Raw genomic sequence first — 18,363 nt, 5'->3', positions numbered from 1 at the left:
CCCATTGATTGAGACTGCGATATAGATGTTTGTGTAGAGCAGTTTGATCCAATTGCAAATTCCCTCCCCAAACCCCATTTTGGAGAGCACATCCATCATGTAGGTGTGCGATATTCTGTCAAAAGCCTTCTCCTGGTCAAGGCTGATGAGGCAGGTGTCCACCCTCCTGTCCTGCACGTAGGCGATCGTATCCCTGAACACCCCGAATAGGGCCCGGATCCAGTTTCACATGCACCACTTTAGAAACTACCCTAAACACCTCCTTCCAGTAATCCTCCAGCTTTGCACAGGACCAAAACATATGAGCGTGGTTTGCGGGGCCTCCCCGCAACGTTCACAGAAAAAGGAGGGAGGAACGTACCCAACGCCGCCCTCATCCTGATGGCCACTTTTGTGTGCAGCTGCAACAAGCTGTGCGTAGACCCCGGGTATGCCAACACCATGTGACACTACATACTGAGGTTCTACCTGTCCCCGGTGTTACGAAGGATGGGCCTGGCCTCATTGCCGCGGAACGCTCCAAGTAGTTGGACCGTGCCGTACCACCTGTCCACCGTGGAAAATTTTTTGAAGGAAAACACCTTTGACCACAAAGCAATGAAGCAGTGGTCAGCACGTAATGTCCTCGAGGCCCTCAGGGAAAAGGAGACTGTGGAGGACGTTGGATGGTTCCCTGAGCAGACTGTCATCTGGCAGAACGCCTCATCACCAGAACTTTCAAACAAGCACCAAGACCTAGCTTGGCTGGTGGTGAGAAGGGCCCTCCCTGTCAGATTCTTCATGTACACCCGAAGGCTCAGCACCATTGCACGCTGCCCTCGGAGTGACTGTGGGGGAAATGAGACAGTCACACACCTCCTTGTGGAATGTACCTTTGCAAAGAAGGTCTGGAGAAAGATGCAGTGGTATTTGTCAAGGTTCATCCCGAGCAGCTCTGTAACACAGGACTCTGTTCTCTATGGACTGTTTCCAGGGACACACACCGAGACAAATATCAACTGCTGCTGGAAGGTCATCAACTCGGTGAAGGACGCTCTTTGGTCTGCCCGAAACTTGCTGATCTTCCAGTGCAAAGAATTGTCCTCGACCGAGTGTTGCAGACTGGCACATTCCAAGGTCCAGGACTATTTGCTGAGGGACGCACTCAAGCTTGGGGCAGCTGCCGCCAAGGCGCAATGGGGAAAGACCACTGTGTAAGGTCTTACCAGCAAATGTACACCAAGGGGTTGGTAACAGTGTAAAGCCCCTCGGTCCGGGTCTTCAATACCACAATGTATGAAAGAAACAAAGCAATGTAAATATTTAAGAAACAACTGTAACTTAAAGTGGGATACATGTGTAACGTTATCCCAATTGAATTGAAGAAAGACAAATGAATGTAACTTAGATGGGAATGTACAGTCAAGACAATTTGAAATGTTCTGTAAAGTTTATTATAAATTTTATGAATAAAGTATATTTTTTGAAAAGAAAAATAAAAAATGTGTAGATTACTGAGGTGCCTGAGACTTTGGGAGAGACATCAGGTGAGCACTGTTTAGTACTAGTGTCCACAAACGGGGTCCAGATGGGTGACACTCATGGGGGTCTACAAGGGGATCGGAGTCCCCCAATGCATGCCCTTTTGGGCAGAGTGGTGCCCTGGAACGGCTGGTGCCATCTGGCACCCTGGCAGTGCCATCTGTGTGCCAGCCTGGCACTGCCAAGGTGCCCAGATGGCTTTGGCAGCTGGAATGGGCACTGCCAAATTGCCAAGCTAGCATTTTGTGTGCGCTTGCGATCGGGCCGGGGTTGCCCGCCGTGGGTGTTGGGGAGTGGGTGGGGGTGCTGGAGTCCCTGCTTTCAGGCTGGGGAAGAGGTCGGGGATCATTTTGTGGGCCTCGGACATCAGGACACCATTTAAAAATAGGGCCCCATCTCTCGCTACAATGGGGAGTTCCGGCGAGCAGAGCTCCCCACTGTACAAACCAGGGATATGTGCGGCCTCGGTCGCGTATTCCCCATTCAGACCCCTTATTCAGTGCACGTCACGTTGAATAGCCACGTGTTTCTCGGCGCTGCAAGTGCCGGAAATATGCAGCTAAAGGTGCTCGCTAGGGGACTTTGTTCCCTTTTGGGAAAATCACGCCCATATTATTAGAGTCACACAGTTATAGACGTGTACAGCACAGAAAAGGCCCTTCGGCCCATCACATTTGCACCAGTCAAAAACAACCATCCAAATGTTCCAATCCCATTTTCCATAGCCTTGTATGCCTTGGCATCACAAGTGCACATGTAAATACTTCTTAAATGCTATAAGGGTCTGCCTTGAACACCCTGTCAGGCAGTGAGTTGTAGACTCCCACCATCCTCTGGGTGAAAAGCCTTTTTCCTCACATCCCCTCTTAATCTCCTGCCCCTTACCTTAAATCTATGTCCCCTGGTCATTGATCCCTCCACCAAGGGGAAGTTTCTTCCTGTCTATTTATGCCCCTCATAATTTTATACATCTTAATCATGTCCCCCCCTCAGTCTCCTCTGCTCTAAGGAAAACAACCCCAGTTTATCCAATCTCTCTTCATCACTAAAACTCTCCAGCCAGGCAACATCCTGGTAACTCTCCTCTGCACCCTTTCCAGTGCGATCACATCCTTCCTTTAATATGGATTCCAGAACTGCACGCAATACTCTAGCTGTGGCCTAACTAACATTTTACACAGTTCCAGCATAACCTCCCTGCTCTTAAACTCTGTGCCTCGCCTAATAAAGGCAAGTATACCATATGCCTTTTTGATCACTGTATCCACCTGCCCTGTTACCTTCAGGGACCAATATCTATGCATACCAAGGTCCCTCTGAACCTCAGTGCTTCCCAGGGTTTTGCCGTTTATTATGTATTCCCTTGCCTTATTTGTCTTGCCCAAGATCATCACCTCACACTTATCAGGATTGAATTCCATTTGCCACTGATCAGTCCATCTGACCAGCTCATCTATATCCTCCAGTAATATAAGGCTATCCTCCTCCTCACTCCACCAATTTTTGTATCATCCACAAACTTACTGATTAACCCTCCGACATTCAAGTCTAAATCATTTATATAACCACAAACAGCAAGTGTCCCAACACTGATTCCTGAGGGACCCCACTTGATACAGGTTTCCAGTCAGAAAAACACCCCTCGACCATCACCCTCTGCTTCCTGCCACTCAGCCAATTCTGGATCCAATTTGCCAAATTTCCTTCGATTCTATGGGCTCTTACCTTTGCAATCAGTCTTCCATGTGGGACCTTATCAAAAGCCTTACTGAAGTCCAACTAGACTACATCAAATTAATTTCCCTCAACTACACACCTGATCACTTCTTTGAAAAATTTGACTTCCGGTGGCAGCTATGTGGTGAGCAGTCTCACACGTGGTGGTACCCGCCAGGATACTTTGTTTAGGCCCTTTTTGCTCAGTTTCTGGGTGATGTTTGGGGGAAACCTGAGTAGTTTGATGGGATAAGGTTCCCACATAAAAGTAATGCACAAAAAGTGTAATGCAAGGCAGCGGTTGGGCAAAGAAGCGTCATCGGACTCAGAAGCCCCTCATGCCTCACTGGTGGAGAAAATGGTGGAGGCTTCTACAGTGACTTTGGCCTCTCCATGGATGGTCAAGATGCTGGCAAGTTTCTTGGCGGACGAATTCAAGAAGCAGCAGCAGGCAGTCGCTGAGGACCTTGATAAGGCAATGGAAGGGGCTCCAGCCGCATCCATGCTGCCTTGGAGAAGACAGATTGGAAGGTATAGGAGCAAGGCGCAGTGATGCAAAAGATGGAGATGGCACTCTCAGACCAGAGTGACCGGATTCTTTCCCTTGAGGTAGTGACGTCGATGCTGGCTGAAGGCACTAATCATTGAAGGCCAAGGTAGACGATCTGGAAAACTGCTCCAGATGGCAAAATATAAGATTCATTGGGCTGCTAAAGGGTCTAAAGGGCCCAAATCCTAAGGACTATATGTCCAAGATGTTTGGGAAGATGGTGGGAGAGGGGGGATTGCCATCCCCTCTGGAGTTGGACCGGGTCCATCGGTCGCTGAGGCAGGAGCCCCGATCTGGGGAAAACACCACAGGCGATCTCGTCAGGTTCCACAGTTACCTGGAGAAGGAACAGTCCTAAGGTGAGTGACTATAGATGGGAAGGCCATGCTGTCAGGATATATCAGAACGTGGAAGCAGAACTGCGAGACGACGTGCGGCATTCAACAAGGCCAAGGCCACATTCTACAAAAGCATTGGCAATTTGAGGTGGTATCCTGCATACCTTGGAGTGACTTTTAAAAAGACAGACTATTATTACTTTGATGTACCGGAGGATGCAAATGAGTTCATTAAGAAACATGGATTGGGGGTAAACTAAATAATTGTTAACTGTTAAATGCATTTGTATCTGTATTTATTGCAGGATTTTTGTATTGTGGGTGGTGGCATGTGGCTATGGAGATTTGCTGTGTTTTTTATGGGCATGTTTGGAGTTTGTGTTTGTTGAGTTGTTTGTCAGATGGGTGTGGCTTTTTTGTTTTGCTCTATCTTTTTGTATTAAAGTTGGATGCGGTCGGCGGGCTGGTTGTTGGAATGATTGCTTTTCTGGTTTTACTCTGTACGGAGGTCACCCTGCTAGCTGTGAAGTTAGTTAACGGAAATGGAGGAGTGGGGTATCTGTTACTTCCTCTTTGGGGGCCAAGGACTGTGCTCCATACGTTTCTCCCTTATACAGATGAGTATGAATTCCCCCGGTAATTGGAATGGGGTTACTCCTTAACAAAGGGAAGCTATTCTGTAGAAAAAAGGTGTCCCTTTGGGGAGAGGAGTTATAGTTTTGTTATTTTGTGTGCACCATAATAAACCTATTGTTCATTTCTACCCTACCACACGTTCCTGTTGTCACTCCCGTTCGGGTTCTACAGTATCTGCAGCTTATTACTTAAGAATTTATTTTTCTTTAGGTAATGGGGTCTCGGACTTTTGTTCTTGTTTTGTTTGGGGATGTGGGTGTGGGGGAGGGGGGCAAGTTGGAGGAGAGGGGCCTTTGTTCTCCTTTGGCTGTTTGTTTGTTTATTGGGGTGTGGTATGGCTGGGAGATGGGGTGGGGGAGGGGCAGACTGCTGATGGTGACAAATAATTTGTCTTTGTTCTGGTTTTACAGGCTGGTGGGGGGTTGCCGGCTATGTTGGGTGGGCTTGGTATCGGCGCTCATTGAGGTGCTGCTGGATTACCTCACATGGTGGGAATGGTTGACTCTGAGTTGGGAGGGGAGGCGTAGGTGACCCCCTGTGCAGCTGATAACTTGGAAATGTAAGGGGGCTAAATAGAACATAGAACATACAGTGCAGGAGGAGGCCATTTGGCCCATCGAGTCTGCACCGACCCACTTAAGCCCTCACTTCCACCCTATCCCCGTAACCCAATAACCCCATCTAACCTTTTTGGACACTAAGAGCAATTTAGCATGGCCAATCCACCTAACTTGCACGTCTTTGGACTGTGGGTGAAAACCGGAGCAACCGGAGGAAACACACGGGGAGAACACGCAGACTCCGCACAGACAGTGACCCAGTGGGGAATCAAATCTGAGACCTGGGTGCTGTGAAGCCACAATGATAGCCACTTGTGCTACCATGCTGCCCTCCAGTAAAATGGGTGTTTGTGCACCTGAGAAGTTTGAAGGTTGACGTGGTGTTTATACAAGAGACGCATTTGTGGATCAAGGACCAGAGAAGATTGTGGAAGGGCTGGGTGGGGCAGGTATAATGGATCAAGGACCAGAGAAGATTGAGGAAGGGCTGGGTGGGGCAGGTATAATGGATCAAGGACCAGGGAAGATTGTGGAAGGGCTGGGTGGGGCAGGTATAATGGATCAAGGACCAGGGAAGATTGAGGAAGGGCTGGGTGGGGCAGGTATAATGGATCAAGGACCAGAGAAGATTGAGGAAGGGCTGGGTGGGGCAGGTATAATGGATCAAGGACCAGGGAAGATTGAGGAAGGGCTGGGTGGGGCAGGTATAATGGATCAAGGACCAGAGAAGATTGTGGAAGGGCTGGGTGGAGCAGGTATAATGGATCAAGGACCAGGGAAGATTGAGGAAGGGCTGGGTGGGGCAGGTATAATGGATCAAGGACCAGGGAAGATTGTGGAAGGGCTGGGTGGGGCAGGTATAATGGATCAAGGACCAGGGAAGATTGAGGAAGGGCTGGGTGGGGCAGGTATAATGGATCAAGGACCAGAGAAGATTGTGGAAGGGCTGGGTGGGGCAGGTATAATGGATCAAGGACCAGGGAAGATTGAGGAAGGGCTGGGTGGGGCAGGTATAATGGATCAAGGACCAGGGAAGATTGAGGAAGGGCTGGGTGGGGCAGGTATAATGGATCAAGGACCAGGGAAGATTGAGGAAGGGCTGGGTGGGGCAGGTATAATGGATCAAGGACCAGGGAAGATTGAGGAAGGGCTGGGTGGGGCAGGTATAATGGATCAAGGACCAGGGAAGATTGAGGAAGGGCTGGGTGGGGCAGGTATAATGGATCAAGGACCAGGGAAGATTGTGGAAGGGCTGGGTGGGGCAGGTATAATGGATCAAGGACCAGGGAAGATTGTGGAAGGGCTGGGTGGGGCAGGTATAATGGATCAAGGACCAGGGAAGATTGAGGAAGGGCTGGGTGGGGCAGGTATAATGGATCAAGGACCAGGGAAGATTGAGGAAGGGCTGGGTGGGGCAGGTATAATGGATCAAGGACCAGGGAAGATTGTGGAAGGGCTGGGTGGGGCAGGTATAATGGATCAAGGACCAGGGAAGATTGAGGAAGGGCTGGGTGGGGCAGGTATAATGGATCAAGGACCAGGGAAGATTGAGGAAAGGCTGGGTGGGGCAGGTATAATGGATCAAGGACCAGGGAAGATTGAGGAAGGGCTGGGTGGGGCAGGTATAATGGATCAAGGACCAGGGAAGATTGAGGAAGGGCTGGGTGGGGCAGGTATAATGGATCAAGGACCAGGGAAGATTGTGGAAGGGCTGGGTGGGGCAGGTATAATGGATCAAGGACCAGGGAAGATTGAGGAAGGGCTGGGTGGGGCAGGTATAATGGATCAAGGACCAGGGAAGATTGAGGAAGGGCTGGGTGGGGCAGGTATAATGGATCAAGGACCAGGGAAGATTGAGGAAGGGCTGGGTGGGGCAGGTATAATGGATCAAGGACCAGGGAAGATTGAGGAAGGGCTGGGTGGGGCAGGTATAATGGATCAAGGACCAGGGAAGATTGAGGAAGGGCTGGGTGGGGCAGGTATAATGGATCAAGGACCAGAGAAGATTGAGGAAGGGCTGGGTGGGGCAGGTATAATGGATCAAGGACCAGAGAAGATTGAGGAAGGGCTGGGTGGGGCAGGTATAATGGATCAAGGACCAGAGAAGATTAAGGACGGGCTGGGTGGGGCAGGTATATCATTTGTGTTTTGATGGGATCCAGGCAGTGAGTCACTAGCAGACACGCTTTTGGTTCTGGTCAACCGAACTGGGATGATGCGGCATTTATCAATAAGATGTTGGGTTCTATTCCAGATCTGGATTCACATCAACTGATCCAATTGCGTTTTGGATCCTAGGCTGGGTAGGTCAAATCCCAGGTCTCTGGTTCCATCAGGAGATAGCGAAGGCGACATTGATGTTTATGGAACAGATGTGGGGGGCAGACTCGTGTACATCTACATATCCGAGGAATAGGGAATTTTCTTTTCTCTCTCATGTCAATCGGCTCTTCTCCCGGATTCATTTCTTTCTGGTGGGTCGGTCTCTTCTTCCTGGGGTGAAGGGGGTGGGTCACTTTGTGAGTGTTCTCTCAGATCATGCTCCACATTTTGTGGATCTGGTGTTGAAGCCGGGACCCTCTCAATGACTTCCTTGGAGATTGTACACAACGTTTCTGGCGGACAAGGAATTCTGTGAATTTCTCTGTCATTGGACACAGTAAGAAGTCTTACAACACCAGGTTAAAGTCCAACAGGTTTGTTTCAAACACGAGCTTTCGGAGCACGGCTCCTTCTTCAGGTGATCTGAAGACTTTAACCTGGTGTTGTAAGACTTCTTACTGTGCTCACCCCAGTCCAACGCCGGCATCTCCACATCATGTCTGTCATTGGAGAGTACGTTGTGTCCAATAGGAATGGGGCGGTCTTACCTTCCATGTTGTGGGAATCTCTGAGGCTGTCATTAGGGGGGGAGATAATTTCCTACAAAGCGCATACAGGTTAATCTGGGAGGGTGGAATGGCAGCGGCTTGCGAATTCCATCCTTGAGGTGGACTGCCAGTATTTGATTGCCCTGACACCAGAGTTGTTGACAAACAGGAAGCAAAGTCATTGATAGCTAAAGAAGGAACTGGTTCTTGTGCATTTAGACCAGCACTGTTCTTGTGCTAGTCTCAGCTTGATCCAGTTCAAGGTAGTGCACAGGGCTCACTTGACCAGGGTGTGGATGAGTGGTTTCTTCTCGGGGTGGAGGATAGGTGTTAATGTTGTTCTAGGTGTCTGGCGAATCATATGCACATGTTTTGGTCTTTCCCTAAACTGGTAAGCTTTTGGGTCTCCTTTTTTAACACCATGTCGGGGATCTTGGGTATTCAGTGGGAGCCATGCCCGTTGGTGGTTATGTTTGGTGTTTGGGGGAGCGGCATATGGCGCAGTGGTTAGCACTGGGACTGCGGCGCTGAGGACCCGGGTTCGAATCCCGGCTCTGGGTCACTGTCCGTGTAGAGTTTGCACATTCTCCCCATGTCTGCGTGGGTTTCAACCCCACAACCCAAAGATGTGCTGTCTAGGTGGATTGGCAATGCTAAATTGCCCTTAATTGAAAAAAATTATTGGCTACTCTAAATTTAAAAAAAAATCTTTGGTGTTTGGACTCGCTGGTGCTGCAGACGATGATGAAGGCGGACGTCCTCACCTTTGCCTCGTTAACGACTCGGAGGTGAGTTTGGCTTGGGTGGAGGGTCCTGGCGCCTTGGCCTGGCTGAGTGGTTTGATGGAATTTTTGTGTCTCGAAAATATCAAGCTCACCATGAGGAGTTTGTGGAAGGATTCCACTCGAGGTGGCGGCCTTTCATCTCCTTTTTCCAAGAGTTCGTCACCGTCAGCTGTTGGAGGGTGTGGTGAGATAACCACTGTAGTTATGTGTACTGCAGTAGGGGGATGTATGCCTGTACCTGTAATACAGGTTCCTCCGGTCAGCCCCTGCCGGCTAGCTCCGCCCACAGGGAGCTTATGTATAAATGTATGAGAGCTGCTCAGACCCTTAGTCTACTGTTGCAGATGGAGGGACAACATCGTACAGCAATAAAGCCTCTATTGTACTAGTCTCTCGGCTTTGAGTATAATTGTTAGCGCCACAATTTATTGCTGTACGATTTCCCAGTCACCATGGACATCAGAGTCAAGCCTGACCGTCTGCAGCTGGATCCGCATTCGCCTCACACCAGAAAAGACTTTGATCACTGGCTCGCAGTCTTCGAGGCCTACATCTCTTCAGCAGACCCTCCCCCGACGGAGGCTCAGAAAAAGCAACTCCTGTACTCCAGACTTAGCTCCAGCGTCTTTCCGCTCATTCGAGATGCGACCGACTACACCGCAGCTATGGAACTGCTCAAGGAGAACTATGCACCATCGGCGAACACCCTGTTTGCGAGGCATCAACTTTCTACTCGCGTCCAGCAGCCGGGTGAGTCGATTGAGGACTTCTGGAGGGCCCTTATACCTCTGGTACGAGACTGCGACTGCCGGGCCCTCACAGCCACGGAACATTCTGATTTACTCATGCGCGATGCCTTCGTTACAGGCATTGCATCGGACCCCATCCGGCAACGACTGCTGGAAGGGGTCGCCCCCGACCTCGCGGTCGCAAAGGCCCTGGCGCTCTCCATGACGGCCGCCTCCCGTAGTGCGCACACTTACTCCGCTAGCCACTCGGCCCACCCGTCCTACCCCTCGTGGACCCCGCAAACGGCTCCCCAGGCCCATCCGTCCTACCCCTCGTGGACCCCACAAACGGCTCCCCAGGCCCATCCGTCCTACCCCTCGTGGAGCCCGCAAACGGCCCCCCCAGCAGCCGCCCCCGCGCACTATGCCTGCGCTGCCCGCCGCACCGCACTCCCTGGGGGTTCCCACTGTTACTTCCGCGGCCAACAGAAGCACCCTCGCCAACGCTGCCCGGCCCGTACAGCGACCTGCAAAGCTTGTGGAAAGAAAGGCCACTTTGCAGCGGTGTGTCAGTCCCGGACGGTCGCCGCTATCGCGCCGCCGGTCCCCACGCCTCAGCCGCTCCCTCAATGGGCCCCGCCGTCCGCTTCCCCCGACCCCACGTGCGATCAGTGGGCGCCGCCATCTTTTGCCGCCCCCGCCACGTGCGCCCCATGGGCGCCGCCATCTTCATCCACCACAGCCATGTGCGTTCCATGGGCGCCGCCATTTTGTTCCGACCCCATAACGTGCGCTCCATGGACGCCGCCATTTTACCCACAGGTACTGCGGATGCCGCCATCTCGTCTCCAGGGGCCGCCATCACGGGACACGGGTCGCTACCACTCCTCGTCGGACTCATCTGACTCAACCGCCGACCAACCACTGCTCGCCTCCGTTACGCTCGACCAGTCCCGTCCTCGCAACCTGGCACCCTCTTCCACATCGGTGCTGGTCAACGGCCATGTGACCTCCTGCCTCATCGACTCCTGGAGCACCGAGAGCTTCGTCCACCCGGACACGGTAAGGCGCTATTCCCTTGCGATCCATCCAGCCGACCGGCAGATCTCCCTTGCCTCCGGTTCCCACTCTGTCCCGATCCCGGGTTTCTGCCTGGTTAAACTCACTGTACAGGGTGCGGAATTCGACCGTTTCCGTCTGTACTTTCTCCCCGACCTCTGCACTTCACTCCTACTAGGCCTGGATTTCCAGTGCAATCTCCAGAGCCTCACCCTCAAATTTGGTGGACCCCTACCTCCCCTCACCATTTGCGGCCTCGCGACCCTCAAGGTCGAGCCCCCCTCCCTCTTTGCTAATCTGACTGTGGATTGCAAGCCCGTCGCCACCAGGAGCAGACGGTACAGCACCCAGGACAAGGCCTTCATCAGGTCCGAAGTCCAGCGGCTGCTTCGGGAGGGTATCATCGAGGCCAGCAACAGCCCTTGGAGAGCCCAGGTGGTAGTGGTTAAGACCGGGGAGAAGCACAGGATGGTCATGGACTACAGCCAGACCATCAACCGGTACACGCAGCTCGACGCGTACCCCCTCCCCCGCATTTCTGATATGGTCAATCAGATTGCACAGTACCGGGTCTTCTCTACTATTGACCTGAAATCCGCCTACCACCAGCTCCCTATCCGTAAATCGGACCGTCCCTACACTGCCTTCGAGGCGGACGGTCGTCTGTACCAATTTCTGAGGGTTCCCTTTGCGTCACGAATGGGGTCTCGGTCTTTCAGCGAGAAATGGACCGAATGGTTGACCGGTACGGATTGCAGGCCACCTTCCCGTACCTCGACAATGTCACCATCTGCGGCCATGACCAGCAGGGCCATGATGCCAACCTTTATAAATTCCTCCACACCGCATCTCTCCTTAATCTCACGTACAACAAGGAGAAATGCGTGTTCCGCACAGACCGCTTAGCCATCCTTGGCTACGTAGTCCAAAACGGACTACTGGGACCCGATCCCGACCGCATGCACCCCCTCATGGAGCTCCCAATTCCCCACTGCCCCAAGGCCCTCAAACGCTGCCTTGGGTTTTTCTCTTATTACGCCCAGTGGGTCCCGCAATACGCAGACAAGGCCCGGCCACTTATCCAGTCCACACATTTTCCCCTCTCGGCCGAGGCACAACAGGCCTTCGCCTGCATTCGATCTGACATAGCCAGGGCAGGGATGCACGCCGTAGACGAGACTCTGCCTTTCCAAGTAGAGAGCGACGCTTCAGATGTCGCCCTTGCCACCACGCTGAATCAGGCCGGCAGATCCGTGGCATTCTTTTCACGCACCCTCCACGCCTCCGAAATTCGGCATTCCTCTGTCGAAAAGGAAGCCCAGGCAATCGTTGAAGCGGTGCGGCACTGGAGGCATTACCTGGCCGGCAGGAGATTCACTCTCCTCACTGACCAACGGTCGGTAGCCTTCATGTTCAACAACACGCAGCGGGGCAAGATCAAGAATGACAAAATCTTGCGGTGGAGAATCGAGCTCTCCACCTTTAACTACGAGATCTTGTATCGCCCCGGCAAGCTCAACGAGCCCCCAGACGCCCTCTCCCGAGGTACATGTGCCAGTGCACAAGTGAACCAGCTCCGTGCCTTGCACGACAGCCTTTGCCATCCGGGAGTCACTCGCTTGTACCATCTGATCAAAGCCCGCAATCTGCCCTACTCCGTCGAGGAAGTACGGACAGTCACCAGAGACTGCCAGATCTGTGCGGAGTGCAAGCCGCACTTCTACCGGCCAGATCGCGCGCGCCTGGTGAAAGCATCCCGCCCCTTTGAACGCCTCAGCGTGGACTTCAAAGGGCCCCTTCCTTCCACCGACCGCAACACCTACATCCTTAGTGTGGTCGATGAATTTTCTACGTTCCCCTTTGCCATCCCATGCCCAGATATGACGTCTGCCACCGTCATCAAGGCCCTGGATTCCATTTTCGCCCTGTTCGGTTTCCCCGACTATATCCACAGTGACAGGGGATCCTCATTCATGAGCGATGAGCTGAGTCAATTCCTGCTCAGCAGGGGTATCGCCTCCAGCAGGACGACCAGCTACAACCCCCGGGATAACGGACAGGTAGAGAGGGAGAACGGGACGGTATGGAGGGCCGTCCAGCTGGCCCTACGGTCCAGAAACCTCCCAGCCGCTCGCTGGCAGCAGGTCCTCCCTGACGCGCTCCATTCCATTCGATCACTACTGTGCACCGCAACTAACAGTACACCCCATGAACGTGTTTTTGCCTTCCCTAGGAAGTCCACATCCGGAGTGTCGCTCCCGACTTGGCTCACGACTCCGGGCCCAGTCCTTCTCCGTAGGCATGTACGGCACCACAAGGCGGAACCCCTGGTGGACAAAGTACGCCTTCTCCACGCCAACCCTCAGTATGCCTACGTGGAGTTCCCCGACGGCCGCCAGGACACAGTCTCGCTCCGGGACCTGGCTCCCTCAGGTGCCGATCCCATGCCCACACCCCTTCCTGCGCCAACCCAGCGCCCCCCTATTCGTCCCCATCAGGTCCATCCCTCATCCCCCTGCCCACCCTGGAGGACACGGAAGATTTCGGTTTGCTCTCGGAGTCATCCCGCCAGCAGCCAGCACCAACACCGCCAGCACCTGCACCATCGGGGCCATCACCGCCTGTGCCGACGTCACCACCACAGCTACGCCGATCACAGCGGAACGTCCGACCACCGATTCGGCTCAACCTGTAACCTGCTAACCGGATGGACTCTTGATTTTCCTTGTTGGACCCTCTTGTAAATAGCATCCTTTGTATTAGAGTTACATGTCACCCCCGCCGGACTCATTTTTACAGGGGGTGAATGTGGTGAGATAACCACTGTAGTTATGTGTACTGCAGTAGGGGGATGTATGCCTGTACCTGTAATACAGGTTCCTCCGGTCAGCCCCTGCCGGCTAGCTCCGCCCACAGGGAGCTTATGTATAAATGTATGAGAGCTGCTCAGACCCTTAGTCTACAGTTGCAGATGGAGGGACAACATCGTACAGCAATAAAGCCTCTATTGTACTAGTCTCTCGGCTTTGAGCATAATTGTTAGCGCCACAGAGGGTTTAGTTTTTTGTTTGTTTATGGGGGGTAGGAGCTAGGGTGGGATGGATTTGGGTGGGTTTATTTTGTAATGGTGTTTGCTTGTTCTATATTTTTATAATGAAAAACCTTTCTGAATATTTTTTTAAAATATCCCCGTCAAAAATTTCAATCAAGTTGATTAGACGTGACTTCCCCTTAACAAAACTATGCTGATTGTTCTTGATTAAACCCTGCCCCTCCAAATGTAGACTAATTCTGTATCTCAGAATTGCTTCCAATAATTTCCCCACCACTGAAGTAAGACAGACTATTCTGTAGTTTCCTGGTTTTTCCCTTTCTCTCTCGATTATACTGTATAATGGGCAGTAAACCTTACCATTTGGCTTGTGACTGATCCTTTGTCTGATAGCAACACTATATTTCACTGCTGGGATTACAACTTGTATCCAAGTCTGGTAAATGCTGCCTGCGCTGTTATATCTCTGCATTGCCATATGTGGGTGGTGCTTACATTATGCAGAAAGCAATATATTAATATGCGGTAGACAACTGCTGATGGCTGGCCAGAAATACACACCAAGATTTCAAACATTTATTTTATTCTTGTTAAATCTGGGGTATTTTTATTTTAAAAATCTTACTTCCAGAATTTCTTCCTCTAATGCTCTGTCTCTCCCACTGTTTGTGGGTAAGTATATGGGATTGATGCTGGATAATGACATTCCCCTGTAACACGCACATTCATTTCATTGTGTAAGACTAGAATACAATAGAATAGAATCTCCACAGTGCAGAAAGAGGCCATTCGGCCCATCAAGTCTGCACCGAATATCTGAAAGAGAATTCCACCGAGTCCTACACCCCTGCTCTATCCCCGTAACCCCACCGAACCTGTACATCCCTAGACACCAAGGGACAATTTTATCATGGCTAATCCAACTAATGTGCACATCTTTGTACTATGGGAGGAAACCGGAGCACCCGGAGGAAACACATGCAGACATGGGGAGAAAGTGCAAACTCTACAGACAGTGACCCAAGGCTGGAATTGAACCTGGGCCCTGGCGCTGTGAGACAGCAGTGCTAACCACTGTGCCACCATGCAGCCCGTAACCACTGTGCCGCCCCATATTGTGAACCTGTAGTGCTAACCATTCTGAAGGGGAATGCTTCTGGTTGTGTAAGATGTGTCTTTGTCGTACAGTATTGACTATTTAAAGTGAAATTTATACACTCACTGACTCTGGGCTAGATGGACAATGAGTGGTGCCTGTGATTAATGCCCAAATAAATAGTAAATAATTTCCAACATATAAATATTTGTTTCCTTATCAGAGAATATGAACATGTTTAAATTATCATTGTTCAGCTAACCGAGTGTCAGAAAACTAGTAACTCAGAGAAATAGCAATAGCCAATATGATGAACAGCATTCTCACTACCAATTTGTGGCAAGATGGGGAAGCATGATGAGTTATAATACTACTGCATTCATGAATGAGGCCCACTGAATGAGTGAGGGCAGCTCCAGCCATGCTCTTCTCCTCAGAAGTGCTGATCCTCAGGGATCATATGCATATCATATACATATATCACATGATCATGAAGCAGCAAAGGGAGATAAGTGCCATCAGTTTCCAGAAGTACTGCAGCCCGTTGGAACATAATAGAGGGGTCCATCCATGCCATGACTGCCAAAATGTCTTAGGAATATGAGTGCATGACATCCACCATTTCAAGAGTGGCCACCCTCGAGAGACAGTCGTAGTCATCTAGCCAACAAGTGGATGCAGGAAGAGCTCCATGGCATCAACATTACGTCAGCAACTTTGGTAACATTGGTAATTGGGTTGCAGCAATGCCTCAGAAATACATGGAAATGCAGTTAAGGACTCACTGTTCTTGGTTAGCAGTGATGTGCAGGTGGATCCTGACATGGCAAATGGAGGCAGGCGGTGATGGCAATGGGGATGCTCACCAAGGTAGAACTAGCCTGCAGCCACCCCACGGCCCTCTGACAGAGATATAAATGCCGTGTCCTTCCCTCAGGAAAAAGGCCATCTTCAGATGTTGGTGGAAAGTCCGTGGCAGGGTCCTCACGTATACCCAGAGGACACGTGCCAAGGCCATCTCGTGAGCTGAAAAGGCTACCTCCACATCTGTTCAGTCACAAGGATAGCACCACATAGAGGTTCATGGAAGAGAACACATAAACAGGTTTAGTAGCACAATGGGAGCCACTTGTGTGTCTTTATTTGCTACTGCCAACTCGATTTACTTTGTTGGAATGATATTGTTTGTTTATGTTGCCTAAGTGATAAGTTTCATGCCATTCTTATTGCCCCATTACATGATCACCATTGTGAGTGTCCTGGATGACACTGGTATCATCAGCCATGTCTTCAGTTGATATCCCTTGACAGCCAGCTGCCATCGACAAAGGTGGTGTGGTGGCCTAAACAACTGAGGCACCAGAGACTTCTCTGTTGTCATGGCAGCAGTCCAGAAAGCTTGCTTACCCGTTTGCATGTTGACCCATGGTGGAAACCTTTCCTATTTACAAATACACCTAGTTGACTGATAGTCACTTTGTCGCTATGTGCAGTGGGCAGTCTCCCACTCTTTGTGGTCTCAGGTCATCCTCCAAGAGGCCACAGGTGTCTGTGACCATCTAGTCAGATAGCCACAGCCTGGAGGCAATGCTACTCCAGCAGATTTGTGTTGTAGAATCTTTATCTGTATATAGTATAGAGGTGGTAGAGCAACAGTCCCCAAACTGTGATCATTACAGCACCCAGCCCCGCAATTGTTCTGAATGTCCCTCCAGGCTATGGACTCCTGTTTAGTTGCAATTTGTTGTGCCCAACCCTATCGCTCTGGTGCTGCAGAATGACCTGGGCTCCAACATCAGCCACCTCAAGATCCCCAACCTGTGCTTCCCTTGCTTCCTGATCAAGGTACATGAGCTGGCTAGCTCAGAGGAAGTAATCAAATGGCAAGAAGATAAAATAAGAATATTTTTACAAAGTGCTTTAAATTCACTGATTTTCATATTTATGTGATGATCTATATTGTTCTAACTTCAGTAACTGTATACTGAATGTTACGAAGCAGCTTTAATGCTGTTTTGTTTTTGTTGGCATCTGGGGTCATGCTAATTTTCAAGGGTTAAAATCAGGGCATATTGGAAAATAGTTTGGGAAGCTGTGTGGTAAAGCTGTCTTCTATTTCTGGCCCCTCATCAATTCTCTTTGCAGTGTCGTGCTCCATGTGTGTGCGTAGCTTGCTGCTGCTGCTTCTGCCCAGGTGCTGTCCCTACCACTGTGCCAGTTGATGTGATGATGTGGAGATGCCGGTGTTGGACTGGGGTGAGCACAGTAAGAAGTCTTACACCAGGTTAAAGTCCAACAGGTTTGTTTCAAATTACTAGCTTTCAGAGCACTGCTCCTTCCTCAGGTGAATGAGGTGAATCAGGTGAACATACGTCTTCATTCACCTGAGGAAGGAGCAATGCTCCGAAAGCTAGTGATTTGAAACAAACCTGGTGTTGTAAGACCAGTTGATGTGGTTCTTTTCAAACTCCCCCACCATGCACCACCTGACCTCTGAGTAGGCAGAATCCATTTCACTGTGGAGATTCAAAGACACATTAACCCCATTGAATTGACAGAGTTTATTTATGGAGGAGGCTTTAGCATTTTCTCCTCCAGCTTTGGTAACAAATTTAGTAGCAGCATTGCCAGTTTCAGCCTATTTAGTTCTGAGTGCCTGTCAGCGTTTTCTCATCTCCTCTGCATTGCCAGATAGTGGATGCTGCATGTCCCCTGCACCACTGATAAAATTCCATTATCCTGGGGAAATTGATTCCCAAACAATTGGTTTCCTGTTACTGCTCAGCGGGCTCCTGACATCTCAGTCAGACCAACCCTGGGAAAAACGGTCAGAGGTGGGAACGCATCAGCCAACCAGCCTAACCTATTTATTTTGCTCATTTTCCCAGCCCTCAGCTTCCAAGCCCACCTCAACAGGCCCGGAAAAAATGTCCCCAGTTTGTTAAACTTCATTTGAATTGTCAACATTAATAGTTATTCTCTCAATTTGTAAAGGGAAAAGCTACACTACATTGTAACCCCCAACATTCAAAAAAGCAAATCCTTTTTACCTATTCAGATTTTCTGGACAAATTTGTCACAATTTCCAAGCAATAAGCACTGAATTTGTTGCTGAGAAAGTAACGTTGCCAATTACTAGATATGAAGATGGGTCACCTTGAACGATTCTGTACAGGATACGCAGACAACCAAACATGAGCAATCGCTGCAATTAACAAATGTTGGGTAATTATTCTATAGTCATTATTCCCAGAGGACACCACATCACCTAATTTCACATTCCGCAGCATCTTTTGTTCTCATATTTCTATTTCTTAGCGTTTGGAAGAATGAAAACTGAGGTAATTAAGAATACACAGTACTTTACAAGTTAACATCAAAGTGAGGTGCGTGGACAAGAGTTACTGTTCTAACTGGTGTTAGAGTAGTTAAACCAGAGTATCCATTGAAAA

General features: G+C 50.3%; 1 protein-coding gene across 3 annotated transcripts in view; it reads right to left on the bottom strand.

Annotated features, from left to right (window-relative positions):
- The window catches only part of LOC119972561 (sodium/potassium-transporting ATPase subunit beta-1-interacting protein 3), a 610,138-nt gene that overhangs the window by 266,324 nt on the left and 325,451 nt on the right, over positions 1-18,363 (bottom strand). The gene's annotated exons all lie outside the window — the stretch shown is intronic.

The sequence above is a fragment of the Scyliorhinus canicula genome, chromosome 10, assembly GCF_902713615.1.
Source record: "Scyliorhinus canicula chromosome 10, sScyCan1.1, whole genome shotgun sequence".
In the NCBI taxonomy this organism is placed as follows: Eukaryota; Metazoa; Chordata; class Chondrichthyes; order Carcharhiniformes; family Scyliorhinidae; genus Scyliorhinus; species Scyliorhinus canicula.
Note: the sequence above shows the minus strand (reverse complement) of the source record. Positions and strands in the feature narration are given on the sequence as shown.